The sequence below is a fragment of the Podarcis vaucheri genome, assembly GCF_965113315.1.
Source record: "Podarcis vaucheri genome assembly, chromosome: 3".
In the NCBI taxonomy this organism is placed as follows: Eukaryota; Metazoa; Chordata; class Lepidosauria; order Squamata; family Lacertidae; genus Podarcis; species Podarcis vaucheri.
The window spans coordinates 79735400-79750669 of NC_138761.1; the positions used below are offsets into that span (position 1 = coordinate 79735400).

The 15270-nt window shown below is 42.6% G+C and overlaps 1 long non-coding RNA gene across 1 annotated transcript; it reads right to left on the reverse strand.

The window, feature by feature from the left end:
• Positions 1-3231: 3231 nt before the first annotated feature.
• LOC309529026 lies at positions 3232-11047 on the reverse strand. Its single transcript, XR_014218042.1, has 3 exons — positions 10913-11047; positions 7527-7577; positions 3232-3362 (listed from the first exon to the last, which is right to left on the reverse strand). It is a non-coding gene; the product is annotated as an uncharacterized lncRNA (long non-coding RNA).
• Positions 11048-15270: the final 4223 nt, after the last annotated feature.

Consider the following 15270-nt stretch of genomic DNA (forward strand, 5'->3'; position numbering starts at 1 on the left):
ACTGTTCCCCCCACATTTTCTGCCATTTTGCTTCCGGTCCTTTAGGAAAAGATGTGGCGATATCTGAAGGTGACATAGATGAAACTTTATCATTAAATCTGGTGAGGCTCAACTAAACAAGAACAGAACTGATAGTTTGCCTCTCCTAAATGCAATTCCTATTATTATTATTATTATTATTATTATTATTATTATTATTATACCACTTTAAGGGAAAAAAAACAATCTCAAAGTGGTTTACAACCTACATTAAAGCATCAAATAAAACAATCCAGAATAAAACACCACTGAAGAAAATCAAGTCTACGTTCAAAGCAACATAATTAACAGAAAACTAAAATACTATCTTAAAGATTTCAAAATAAACATTACTAAAGGAAGTCAAATATAAAATGCACGTTTAAAACAGCATAAATGGCAAGAGAATAAAATATCGTCATAAGCATAGAACATACCTGCTGCTGTTGCTGTCAGTCTTGCTAATGGTGGTTCATGATGGTTGGTGGCTATGGAAACTCAGACTCAATGACCTGGCTTTGCACTAGGAGACATCCAAGATGTTCTCTGGTCTCTTTGCCAGTCTCAGCTTTTGTAGCGGGAATCAATCAGGGCTCTACCCTCCCAGGCCAGGTGGGAAAAGGCCTACATGACAGGGAACAGGTCTTTTGGGTTTCCTGTAATGCAAGTGACTCTTCTTCCTTGGCATAGACTAGGCATAGCCAACCTGGTTCCTCATGAGATGTTATTAGTTATCAACTACCATCAGGCCCAGCCAGTATGGCCAATGGTCAAGGATGATGGGAGTTGTAGTTCAGCTACATCTGGATGGTACCATATTGGCTACTCCTCACAAAGACATCGTAGTTTGGGGGAATCTAAGGCTAGGAAGCCCTGAACCTTCTTACAGCCATTTTGGTTATATTTCAGCTGTAAACCTTCTAACTGTCAATTTTCTTAACCACCTTAGTCCCATGCAGGCATTCTGATCACATGCAAAACCTTTGAAATGATAAATAAATAAATGATTAATTAATATATCATTCCGCACACTTTTTAAAAGCTGTTTGGATCAGAACTCTTTAAGAAAGTGACAACCCTAAAATAAAAGGAAGTTAAAATATACATTTCCCGCAACTTTTTTGTCAGGATATCCCATATTAGTAGCATATGCTATATTTGAGGCTGCCCCATGAAAGGAGCTGCTGCTCTCCCTAAGCTACAGAGATGTCATCATTATTTAGACAGCATAAAGTGCTGTAAAGCTGTGGAATAGTGAGGAATAATTCTTGACCAGCAAAGTCTCTTTCCCTCAGGGATCTGCTAGGGAGAAAATGAGAATTCAGCAGGATCTGAAAACGAACAGTTTTCAAAGCAACCCAGTGCCTTTTAATAGTACGCGGTGTAAATGGGCCTTGCTGCTGAACAAGATGGATGAAAACAGCTTCAAATGGCTGATCGTTAAAGCAGGAAAACTCATCTTACTTCAGCTCAGAAATTGCTGGGGAAGTGTACAATCCTATTAATGTTCTCTCACCTATTACAAAGGGAGAAGGAGAGAAACACTTTTTTTTTAAAAAAAGAGCCATTGACTTCTTTTGTATGCGAGGATGAAAGGAGAAAGCCCTTACTAGAAATTCAGCGTTTGTACAAAATGTGCCTATTCTACTCAATGTGACCTATGTATGCATTTTATTTAATACATCAGGTGCATACAATGACTTAGGCCAGCCAGCTCACTTTGTGTTTCATGTCTTCAATAGTCACTATTGCTTAGAAGTATCAGGGTTCAGCCTGGCCTGGACCACAGGAAGGCCTCATCTGAGAAGGAGGCATGGGGCACTGTGAAAAGCCCTAGCATAGTGGGGCTTCTGATGAACCACTGTGCTTTCAAGTCCCAAGGACATATTACTGCCCCCTCCCAACAACCTCATACTCCCACCTTAACCAACAAATCCAATTTTCATCCCCCTGAGGATCAGAAACAGACAACTGTGGACCCAGTGAGATTTCCAGAGTCTAACTGCTAGGATCAGCAGAAGAGGAAAAGGTTTATTTGGGAGTTTGGAGAAGTCATAGAACAGGGTTGAGGAACCTTTGCCCCTCCAGATACTGCTGAACTACAACTCCCATAAACTCCAGCAAGCATGGTCAACAGCAAGAGGTGATGGGGATTGTAGTTTAGCAATATCCAAAAGTACAAAGTTTCCTCACACCAGTCATAGAGGGACCAAGTGTACATTGTCACCCAGTAAGTGAACAGAAAGAAGAGATCCAGGCTGTGGAGGTATAAAACACCTGGTCCTGTTAGGGCCTGTGATGGGAGGTCAACTCTCAGTTGCTCTCTTTTGGGCATCTCTTGAGGACTTCTGTCTTGGCTTCAGTGCCCTCCCAGCTTCATTGACATATGTGCCTCCCTTGGCTTTGTGGCTGCTCTAACATCTATGCCTCTGTTGTGTATTTTGCTACTGGACCAGTTGCATGCTTACCGTACTTCTGCATCAGCCTAGAATTGCTTGGCCACCAGGTATGAGGAATAGAGAGAAAGATGATGACCGTCCAGTTGGAGCTACTACAATAAATGTCTGTTAGAGACTGCACACACTTAGTGGTGGTTCAATGTTAAATCAATTTTAGGTTCTACTAGAAGATCTAGCTCTGAAGAGAACCAGCATTAGAAGAGGAATGGAGACAGGCTTGATAAAGATAAGAACTTTCCATTGAAGAGGAATAGTTGAATACAGAGTTTTCACTGTATGCAATGCAATACAGTTACTGGGAAAGCAAGTGAGGAGAGTACTGCTCTCCTGCCAGTGGGCTTCCTACAGGCATTAGATTAGCTACTGTTAGATCAGGACTAGGTGGGCCTTTGACCAGGACTCTTCTTATCTTCTTAATTTAATATTTCACCAAGGGTAGGCAGCGAGTGAAAGAGAGAAGAGCAGATGATTTAGGAGGGAAGGATTGGTTGGCAGTTTTGTTTAGGTAAGTCAGGGCCAGCCTGTTTTGTTTCACCACCTGAGGTGAAACTGGAAGGTGCTGCCCTCCATGCGTGCTGCCAGCCCCCCCCCATCACTCCTGCCAAAGCCATGCTTACTGGGTTTGTGTGGTTGCGGTTTTCTGGATTTCAGTGAGGCCTTGCAGGAGCCCTGCACAATCTCATGGGGCTCTTACACATTCTGCCCAGAACCTGAAAGCTGCTGTAGCCACTTTTCCATCAGTGGTGGCTTGGGGGGCACATTTGCAGAGTGGATTCTGCTACCTGAAGCAGCTGCCTCAGTCTGCCTCATGGATGGGCCAGCCCTGAGGTAAGTAAAGCAAGTAGAGACCTATTTGTGAAAACGAGGTTCTGGGTCCAAGTGTGTCTGAGGCAAAGAAAGAGAAGGAAAGACAGATAAATGCATGTTGCATACAGTGAGCCTACATTTTCAAATAAAGTGAGCCTACATTTTCAAATAAAGTGCTCATTCCAAACAGCACTGCATTTTATGACACATAATAAAAAAATTCCTGCACTCACATTGACACTTAACAATTTTCTAGTGAACACTACTACAATGAATGTGAGGTTCATTTATAGAATATTTGAGGCTGCTAGCATTACTGAAAAAGTTAATAGCACTGCTTCTGTATTATAGATGTGAAATCTGTGATTGAGTCAGAAATGCCCGGGATTGCTTATGTTGTGAGGTTCCTGATATTTATTCACTGATATCAACGAGGTTTTTAAAAGCATCGGCTTCAAATCAAATTTCTAAAAGTTTGACTAAATGACATTTTTTATTTGCTTACTTACTATGAGCTAGATTCAACTACCCAGTTCCATTAGCAGAATATTCCCACTAATCAGTGGGGAATGCCCTCTCTCTCTCCTCCACTGTCTCGCTGCCAAATCTGCTCTAGAGGTTTGGGAGAACGTGCAGAAAAACACATTGGAAAGGAAAGGGGCAAGCAGAAATGCTTGAGCTGACAGAACAATCTCCTTAGTGCTGCCTTGTGTTAACAGAGCTGTTTGATAACAGGAGTTCCCTAGGTGGCTCACAAGCAAACCATTAATATACAGCATTAAAACAATAAAAATATAACTATTTTTTTTTAAAAAAGGTAAAACTCTGCCAGTTGACACAGACAGTACTGAACTAGATCGAGTGGGGACCTTTTTGATTCCTCAGTGACTTGGAAGAGGGAAGAATTGCAAAAGGCTCCTCCCCGCCATTTAAGATCGGAGCCCATGCAATTTTCCTGGGAGTGGCAGAGTGGGATAGGGGAGAGCAATCGGCCAATGCTGCCCCCTACCTCAGCCCACCAGCTTGCCAGAGAAGTGCATGAGCTGCTTCAAACAGTGCTTTTGAGAAGTGCTTGAAGGGAGCTCCCATTGTCCAATTTTTGCAGAAACAGCACTGCAGAGGGTGTCTCAAAGTGCTTTTTTGTATCCTCCCCTACTTGCTTCAAACAGTACTTTTGAGAGGGGTTTCAAGACAAACATGTGATCATCATGCACTGTACCAATGTAGTACTGTATATTATGGTTTGAACTCTGTCATGGTTTGAAATAACACCTGGGCATTTGATGGCTGAAACATGCTGTTCCTGGCAGCCCTCAGATCACTAGTTCAGTAAGTGTTCTTAAAGTTTTTTAAAAAATGTTTTAAAACTGTTTTTAGTTGTTGTTTCTTTTTAGAAAGTTTTATCACTGCTGTGTCGGCTATCCTATGTGTTTTGGGAGGAAGGGGAAGATATGAATTGACTAAATATAATAACAACAATGATAAATTTCTTATGGTCCTGGTCAGGGAGTAACAAAAGGAAGTTTGCTGAGACTGTATGTAGAAAAATTCTATGTTCTGCTTGATGGGCCACAGGTTTCACAGACCTGGGCTAATAGTTCATAGTGATTTTTTGTTCTAGCAAAGTACCATATCTACGCTCATGTAGTTACCCATTAACTCAAATTGACTATACTCCCTAGTTTAATCCACTATACTTCCCCTGTTTCCTCTGGCTCATTAATCTCAGTCTCCATTCCACTGCAGAGATAATAGTGCACCATTAAAAGGTAATAGTGTCTAATGTAGACATAGCTCACACGTCTGAAAAATGCACAGAGAGATACAGTTGCTGGCCCCATCACCAGCAATGCTGAGCGGCTGCATAACATTTTGTAAATACCAATGATTCAGCTAGAGACTCTCAAAGTGTAATATGCTATTCTGAGATAATTAGGAAGCAGAGTGAAGGCTAGAAACTTGCTCAAGATGTAAAAGGTTTGGGACAATCTGTTCTTAGCTGACGTGATTCCAACCAAGCACAAATGTCATGCCCCCAGTGGCATAGCGTGGGGGGTGCAGGGGGGCCCGGCCGCACCGGGCGCAACATGGGGGGGGTGCGCGCTCGTACTTGCAGCTCTCTGCCCCCTGCTAAAATCCATGGGTTAGGGGGCGCAAATTACTTGCCTTGCCCCGGGTGCTGACAACCCATGCTACGCCACTGCATGCCCCCAAAACATGGGGTATAGATCAGCCTTCCCTAACCAGGTGCCCTCCAGATATTTCAGACTACAGTTCCCATCAGCCGCAGTCAACATGGCCAATGAGCAAGACAGATGGTGGTTGTCGTCCAACAATATCAAGAGGCATCAGACTGGGGAAGCCTGATCTGTCGTGTGTGCCTTTTGTTTGTAGCATTAATCTCTTAAACTACCTTAGCATATGTATTGGTTCTTGAACGCAGCAAGGGTGAGTTATAGTTGGAATACCTGGTTTTAAATTTTGCCCTATTCAATTATTTGGACAAATCAAATCAAATTCCTACTTTTCATATCCTTGTGAATCTACTTAGTTACTTATAAGAATAAGAGATTGACAATAAGAATTAGAAAGGTTAGTCTAAAAACTGGGGCCAAACATGATGCTTGATCTGGAGAAGTTTGACCCATGACTTCTTTTTTTAACAATTGTAGATGTGGCTCAGGACACTAATACCTCAAGGACTGTCTCTCTTCATAAGAACTGACCTGGACCCTATGATCATCATCTGAGGCTCTTCTTCACGTGCTCTCAGTGGCGTAGCGTGGGGGGTGCAGGGGGGGCCAGCCGCACCGGGCGCAACATCTGGGGGGTGGCGCTCGCACTCGCAGCTCTCTGCCCCTACCTGGCTCACTCACTCTAGGGGGCACAAATTACTTGCCTTGCCCCGGGTGCTGACAACCCACGCTATGCCACTGCGTGCTCTCTCCACAGGAATATAGCAACACGAGAACAGGTCTTTTCAGTGGTGGCACCCCACTTGTGGAATGCTCTGCCAAGGAAGGCTCATCTGGCATCATCATTACATATCTTTAGATGCTAGGCATGAAACACTCTTTTTCCATCAGGGTTTTGGTTTTTAATTATCTGTAGCCATTTTGCATGGGTGGGATATTTTAGCCTAGTTTTTTTTAAAAAAATAATAATTTTATATTCTTTTTAAAATGCTGGTTTTAATGTATGTATGTGTTTGTTTTTTTGCTGAAAATATTGTGGATTGCTTTGAGTTGCTATGGCAAAAAACAACAAATATATTTAATAAATAAACAATAATTGCCCATGGGCAGTGTGTGTTTGTTTTCTTTTCATTAAACAGTGTCCTGGTAATCTGCAGTCCCAGTTGCCACCTGAGCATGCTGATCTGAAAAAGCCTGATGGGAGAAGTTACCTCATGACATCTTCCCTTGAGCATTGATGCATGTGAAACCACGGAGACTGACTACAGAGGTTGCCTCTAGATTGTCAGTGTTTTGCAAGAGGGATTTGGGCCCACACTGGAACTTTAGGTTGCATAGTTAAAGTGCTCTATCACCCATATGCATCAAATCCACTTTAAAAAGTCCCAGACTTTTTCTGGTTTGGACAGTGACCAGGAAATGCATTGAAAACTGTGAGATGAATGAATGATTTGCTGGGGAAATTTACTGCAAGCAAATCAGGATGAATGCTCATCCTATCATATAACTGCTCCATAAATAAATCAGAGTGAATATGCAATACAGACTGGCTGGTCTAACCAACATGCAAGTCCTGTGCAAGCATATCAGGATGAATGAATGCTCTTTTGGAGGAGCCATGAGCTAATATCATGGGGTTTTCTGTAAACAGCCAGGAAGGCTGTAGATTGCAGAACACCAGAGACATGATTTGAAGAATGAGCAGAAGGACACCCCCAAAATGTGGTACGTACAAACAAAACCCTGCACCCCGCCTATGAGAATTTCTCCAAACATTTCTTTCTAATTCGATAATTTTAAAATGCAATTTATTTTCTCATCAATTGATGGAGAACATTTTTTTTAAGGGAGACTTTTTTGGCACAGCATTAATCCAAGCCTATAAGCCTAAAGTATCCTGATGGTGCTGAGCAGTACTTCTTATGTGTCTGCTCCTTCGTCTCTATGTTGATAATTCTTTTTACAGCTTCAGCTTGTGCTAAAACTCAATCTCTGCTTCACTGAGACCACGCCAGAGCTATTTTAAAAATAATAATGTGTCACTAACCTCTTAATAACTTGATACCTCTGAAATATAAGATGGTGCCTCTTAAACTAGCTAAGAAGCAAAATATTGGAGAAAACATCATTAGAATTTGATTGCTTCACTGCACATCGGTCTACATCATTTTTTTATTTATTTTTTGCTTTTAACAATGTGCAAGGACAGAGCAAACCTTAATAATCAGCTCTCCAAGTAATTGAATAGCCTGGAGCTTCAGTTAATAGGTGTCTGTCAATTTCATTTCTGTTTTTCATTCACCCCCATATATTATTCCAAAGGATGGCATAACCTGTACAGTAATAATAATAAAAAGTTGCTTCTTTTAAACTCAGGCACGTACTTTTTAGTCAGACAGCTCTTCAGGCTAGCAAGTTTGCAGTTCAAATGCGTATTTTTGTGAACTCTGAAAATTCCAGCCAATCACTGACCAGTAAATTTAACTGAGTGCAAAAGAAATATGTGCACAATTGTCCCCAAAAGGAAGTGGCAAACAGACAAAGTGGGAACGGTTGTCCTTGAAAAAGACATGAGCCAGGCCCAAGCCAGTGGCTGTTCTGCCCAACTTGGAACACTGGCTTGCGCTACATAGCCATTTTTCAAAAGTGATGGCTGCCCTTTCCCTTTGAGTGGCAGTGGGAATTAATTCCAGAGAGAACAAGAGAGCAATGGTTGTGAGAAAGATGAGACACAAGTGAAGCCCTCTTGTTCATGGGACACCCCCCCCATAAAAACCTAGAGTCAGCCCTCTGCGTCACTTCTATGTACTTTATAATATAGCACATGTTTGGCCTAAACAAAATGTGACATAGCAGTACTGCACAAGTTGCTGTGATTTTATGACTATGTGAACAGCTCTTATGAGATACAGATAAAAAACTCCCGGCAACAACAAGGAGCAATCTGAAGTGGAATATGAGACGTGAACTGGTGTATTGTTTGCACTGTTGAAGCCTTGCTGGCTTTCCCTGCCCTAGGCAAAATGTGAAAATGACGTTTTTTGCCTTATTTTGGCCCAGCAGATTTTGTCAAATTGTACGCCTGGGAAACGTTTATTAGCAGATCATGCACCTGTTCCTGGGGCCCTCCAGTGGTACGAAGGAGCTCTGTATCAAGTGGATGCAAAGCTGCCTTTGCTCCATCCCTGGAATGCCCCAGGCTAATCCCAGCCAATCATGGTGAAAAACATGACCACCAGCGGCAGATCCACCAAGATGTACTCATCTATGCTGTTGGCATAGGGAGACCTCTACCTTGTTTGGCAAGCCAGTGAATCTGGAGATTAGGGTTGTTTTGTAAATCACACTCCAGCATAGCCCAAAGATGGGAAAGGCCATGCTGATAGACGGGGCCGGCTAGTGGTGCGGGCTCTCAGGGGCACCAGGCCAAGAGGCCCAGACAGAGATTTGGCGTCCAGGGATTGAAGAGCCAGGCTAGCCGCTGCCAAGTGGAGCAGAACCCGTTGGAGCGCCGCAGGCTTTTTTGCTGCAGGCGCTGAGGCAGCCGGGCGGCTCTGCCCTCCTACACGCCTGGGACTGGCAGGCTGTCCAGAGGCCCACCCAGCGCATGCACGCTGCTCACGCGAGGCGCGCTCCCTCCCAAACCTCTGCAGGGATTGCTCTCCTCCCTCCACCCACAGCGGCATGGGAGAGAGTTGCATGCCACCCCAAAAAGCTCAACAACTTTGGTGGCCTGCCCCCCCCAAACATTGGGTGCGTTGGGCAGTTTTTTGCACCCTGGCGCCACATATGCTAAAGACCGCCCTGCTGATAGGCATGGGGGATACAGCAAGCACAGTGAGGTTTTTGTTAGCTATTCATAGAATGTGGATGACTTTACATGGTTTACAAAAGACACCATTTCCCCAACAGCAGCGTTTCTGCACAGAGGCTCTACGGGATTGAAAGATGGATTAGATGCTGAAATAGAAATAAACAGGATAGGAAAATAATGGTTCCCCCACTTATAAACTGCACAAAGCATGAAAGCCGTGTGCCGAGGCTAGCTAGCTGCTGAGTCTGTAAAGAGGGTTTGGAAGTAAGCAATGCAATTTTTTAAAAAGTAGGCCACGAGAATTTCAAACTTATTTCATAAATAGGCTCATCAGCAGCCACACATTTCTTGGAAGTAAATCTCTCATAGATTCTTCTGACAGCATCATTTCAAGCACTAGTTAGCAGCCTGGCAGCAGTTCTATTTTAATCTCCAATTCTCTGGTATTCATGACTTGACCATAAACCCCCCTGCTGTGATAAGGAGCTAGCCTTACAGCAAATTAACTGTGGGACTGTTGGTGAGGCTGGGAGGATTTGATGCATATATAGCTAAAATTGGAGGAGGTTCAGAAGCAATGAGCTTCTCTGGGTTTGATCCTATGAGATTTTGAACTCCTTCTTAAGATGCTCTTTGATGCCTTAACTTGGCAGGCTTTGGGGAGCCAAGGATATACATGGAGTTATTTCTATTATATTTGTGGGATGCATCAGGCTTTTTAAAGCCTTTTAAAGGGATGTTATCATCCCAGACCTAAGAAGGAGGTTTACAAATGAATTTAACAAATGGCCCATTTATATGTAAAACCACAAGCCAAACTATCAAGATGCTATGCACTGCTGTGTGTTTAGAGGATGAAGCAGAAATAAGTATTCTGCACCATTTGCATCTGCTAAGCTACCCTTCTTGGGCAAGATCTGCCTGCATAGTTATTCGTAATTAATTTGCAAAGTACCTGAAATCTTGCAAAGTATTTGGTTTTGGTCTTCCAGTGCAGTTGCTGCAAAACATTGACTGCTGCAAGAACTGACCATGCTAGATAAAAGCAAATCGCTTTGTAATGCACTATGCAAAAGTGCTAGCTAATTAGTTCGTGGATGGATTTCACACTGCATAAAGAGCTTTGCAAAGTGCTGATTATTTCACAGAGCATCCAAGCAGTATTTTACAATATTTTGTTTTGAACTAGTAAGCTAGGTAGTTGTTCATACAATTTCTTTGACCATGGAGGAAAAAAAGTTAAAATACAGAGGAACTGTTAAGTAAAAAGGTTTTTTTAAAATGGGACACTAGATTCTTTGTGGGATGGAAGGAAAGAGGCTAAGTTCACAATGTTCAAATTCTCAACTTCAAAGTGTGTGTGTTGTTAAGCATGTTATTATTAGGGTTGCACATTGGCTGAGATGGTACACAGCAAAGCAGGCTGGACATTTTAACTCTTTCTGAGACTTAGAAGGATATTTTACTTTGCTGTTCAGCAGCAGGGTCTCCCACAAGTCTTTCCTTCAGTAGATTTCCACCTAGCAATATTAGCTAAAAGATTCCGACAAGTACTTTGTTCCTGAGATTACAGGGTATTAATAAAACTTAGAAGTCTTATTGAAATCTGTGAGACTTACCTTTGGGTAAACAGGCCCCCAGAGCTCAATCCAATTCATCTACATAAATCTCATTGTGGCCTGGCCACAATGGCCTGGAGATGGCCTACAATGGCCTGACTGCAACAGCCACATTGGGATGGCCACATTGGCATGGCCGCAATAGCCTGGCAACAATTGACACAATGACCTCACCACAATTGCACTGCAACAATTGACACAATGGCCTGGCCACTATAGAAACAATGGCCATAATGGCTTGGCCACAAATGGACACAATGGAGACAATGACCACAATGGGTAAAATGGACACAATCGCTTGCCACAATGCTCAGAATGGACACCATGGAAACCATGGGCACAATGGTCATGCCTCAATGGACACAATTGACACAATGGCCCGGAAACAATAGAAACAATGGAGAAAATGGACACAATGGCCTCACCCAGTGGCCACAATGAAGAAAATGGCCTTGTCACAGTGGCCACAATGGCCTTGCTACAATGACCACAATGGAAACAATGGCCACAATGGCCTGGCCACATTGGAAACAATGGGAAAAAATGACACAATGGTCTCGCTGCAATCAACATAATGGAAATAATGGCCTGGCCACAATGGAAACCATGGATACAATGACCTGACCATGATGGACACAATGGACACAGTGCCTACAATGTACACAATGGCCTGGACACAATGGACTCAATGGCCACAATGACCATAATTGCCACAATGGCTTGACCACAATGGCCATAATGGACAAATTGGCCTGACCACAATGGCCACAATGGCATGGCCAGTGTGGTCACAATGGGCTGGACACAATCAAAACAATGGACACAATGTCCTGACCACAATGGACACAATCGAAACAATGGACACAATGGCCTGGCAGCAATGACCACAAGGCCCAGCCACAGTGGCCACAATAGCCACAATGTACACGATGGCTTGGACACAATGGGCACATGAGACACATTGGCCCTGTCACAATGGCCACAATAGCCACATTGGCCACAGTAGCCATTCTGGAAGTTGGGCAATAGGGGCAGTACAAGATTCCCACTAGTATACCAACCTACCCACTGTACCAAGGATTCCCTGCCTGAGCTTCCCAAGCTCCTTCAGGTTTTTGGCCCTTTTCTTGTTACTCCAGTTTGACTGTTGGTTGCTCATTTTGGGGGGCTGTTCAGAAGGCAGTGTTTATGACACAAAACAGCACGCCTCTATGGTACCAGTTTGGAGACAATCGCACAAGGTTGGGTTTGAGGGTGTCCCTATGGCCCCAGGGTTGAGTGTCAATTACTCAGTTTGGGGGGTGGCATAGAAAGCAGGGTCTATGGCACAAAATGACACAAAACTAGCACAAAGCTTTGGCACTTGTTTGGAGTCAATTGGACAAGGTTGCATTTTTTGACATTAACTCGTGACCCCGATTTGCTAAGTCAATTGCTTGCTTGGGGGGACAGCAGCACAAAATGTGGGGTTCACAGCTCAAAACAGAACAGAACTAGCACAAAAAATTGGCATCAGTTGGCGGGGGAATCCAGAATTGTGGCTGTCAGAAGGGGGGCAGGTAGTGCTTTGTTGTTTTTATTTTAATTATTTACTTGTGTATTTACCTTGTATTTTATTCTGTGAACTGTCCTGAGGTCTTGTGAGGAAGGGTAGTATATAAATAAATAAAACCAATTGGAAAATGCAATAATGTCAACAATATGGTAAGAGAGATAGATAGATAGAGGCGGGGGGTGTTCAGAAGACAGAGCAAAGACATTACCTGGGAAAATAAGGCATCAGATAGGCGCGTGCACATTTTAGATCAGATGCCTGTTTCATTTACACTGGATTACTTTAAAATGTAAAAACAAAGATGGGCTGCATCTGGTAAAATTTGGGGATGTTTGAGAGGCAATGAATGGTGTTTAAATCTAATCTGATTAGGCAAACTGAAGGATAAAATAAAGCTGAAGAATCTTTCACATACCAGTGCCAGATGTTTTATGAGCTTATAATTGCTCTTCGCACCTGGCGCCGTCAGACAGGTTCCAGATCATGCAGGGTGAACAATTAGAGAGAATCATGAACAGAGAATTCATGTGGGGCCCACTCTATTTGTGATGCACGGTAACAGCCCAAAATACCTGCTGCTTCCTGCAGCAGTTCCCTGACCCTATATTAATCAGGAACGTTCTAACCAGGCTCTGAAAATGACTTTGACCAATCCGAATGTCTCATTTGTCTCATTCTATATCTCCATACCTGGTTTCTGCAGAATAAAGGGTAGCGCTGAAATGAACTCCATTAACACATGACCCCAAAATGTCAAATCCTCACCCCTGAATGGATGCCAAAGTTTAGTGCTAGCCATTTTGTACCAGAAACCCCATTTTTGAGTGTCAGTTACTCAGTTCATGGGGAAGCGGCAGCAGAACGACATGCAGGGTTCACAGCACAAAACAGCACTAAACTAGCACTAAACTTTGGCATCAGTTTGGGAGGGGTCCAAATTTTTGGGGTCACATGTTAATGGAGCTGCTAAAATGATCATACCAGATTCTTTTGTTAAGTAAACAGGGTTGTTAAAATCTGTGAACTGTCCCCCTTGTTCTGTAAGTTAAAGGCAATATGTTATCAAATAAATTAAATAGACGGAAGCAATTTGCCTGTATGGCAAAGGAGGACATGTATTTATTTCTGCTCTTCTCCCCTAGCTAGAGGTGTTAACATTTTTGTGTGAAAGAACACACAAGACTGGTAGCTATGGAGACACACACATTGAGAGACAGAAGCCGAGAGCTCTGGAATGTAATGATCATTTGGGACTGGCCACCACACTTAGAAACCTGATGAAGGAGCGGTTGATTTGGGGCATCTGTTGGAGTTAAACTGTATCTTTGCCTATATTCAACCTGTACGTATTTGTCAATAAATTACATGGGTGGCATTTAAGGCTACTCAAAGTAGACTTATTGAAGTTAATGGACATGACTAACAGGTTGATTAATTTCAATAGGTCTACTCTGAGCCAGAGTTATTTGAATATAACCCTATATTTAAAACACACACCCCCCCACAAGCCTCCTGTGACCTCATGCCAAGGAAATAGAACCTCGGCATATACTGCTCAGGGAATTGTGGGGAGATTAGCAATACTTTTCATGCCCAGAGACTGTGCAAACTAGATGGACCTTTTTGTTTACAAAGATTTCTTTTAATTATTATTTTGTTCACTGATGCCAATTGGATCAAGATTCTGTGCTTATCTTTTCCCGTTTGTTTTAACTCTAGGCTTCCAAAGAGACTAATTATTCTTGACAAAGGTACAGCTGTTATATAACTTGGCTTCACGCTTGTCTCTTTGTACCATTACTTAGTTTACATGTTGATTTCTGGCTTGCTCTCAGATTTTGTATCAGGAAATTTTTTATGTCTGATGTTTTACAATTTTTTTATAAGCACTGTAAGCCACCCAGAGTAGTGGCTGGGCAAACCCAGCTAGATTGGTGGGGTACATATTATTATTATTATTAGTAGTAGTAGTAGTTAGTAATAGTAGTAGTAGTAGTAAAATCTCATCTTTTGTTTCTTTGAAGAATCAGGAAGGAAACAGCCTGGCGCACTATCTCATTATTAAACAGTAAAAAATGGGTCAATTCATTTGGAAAACAAAACAAAACAAAACAAAACAAAACAAAACCAGAAAGACCTAGCATGCGCCATCTTAACCATTGGAGGACAACAGAGAAAGAGATAATTTTATGTAAATTCCAGCACAGACTTTGTGTATAAGCAGTAATTTAATAATGAGAAGAGTGAGCTTGAAATAACCCTTCCACCCCCACCACCAGCAAGCTGCAAACAGAGCACTAAATATAGTTTTAAGCTGAGGGAATATATTTGTACCTTTTACAATTTCCTTGCCTGTAGCCATCAGCTTGATGCCATTTGTTGTCAATTTCACACTAGGAAGTCATGTGAAACTGTGAACAGAGAGCAGGATAGATTAAAACTACACTTTAAGACATTCTTACAAACTGCTGAGCATGTAGTGTTTTCAGTGAGTTGCAAAATTGACACAACTTGAAGTTTGGAGTCTGGGTGAATCCTAGTCATGTTAATCTCATCAACTTTTTGGGGGGGTATGTGTGTGTAAAGTATCATATTTATGAGGACATAGAAAGAGATCAGGCTGATAGCCCATCTAGTCCAGCATCCTCTTCTCACACTGGCCAACCAGATGCTAGAGGGAAACATGGTCAAGTCCCATCAAAAGTGGTGGAGATGGAAAGAAGGCAAGGTCCCGTCCAGAGAGGAATGGCAAACCAAGTTGATGGACTACACCGAAATGGTAAAACTGATTGGAAAGCTCAGA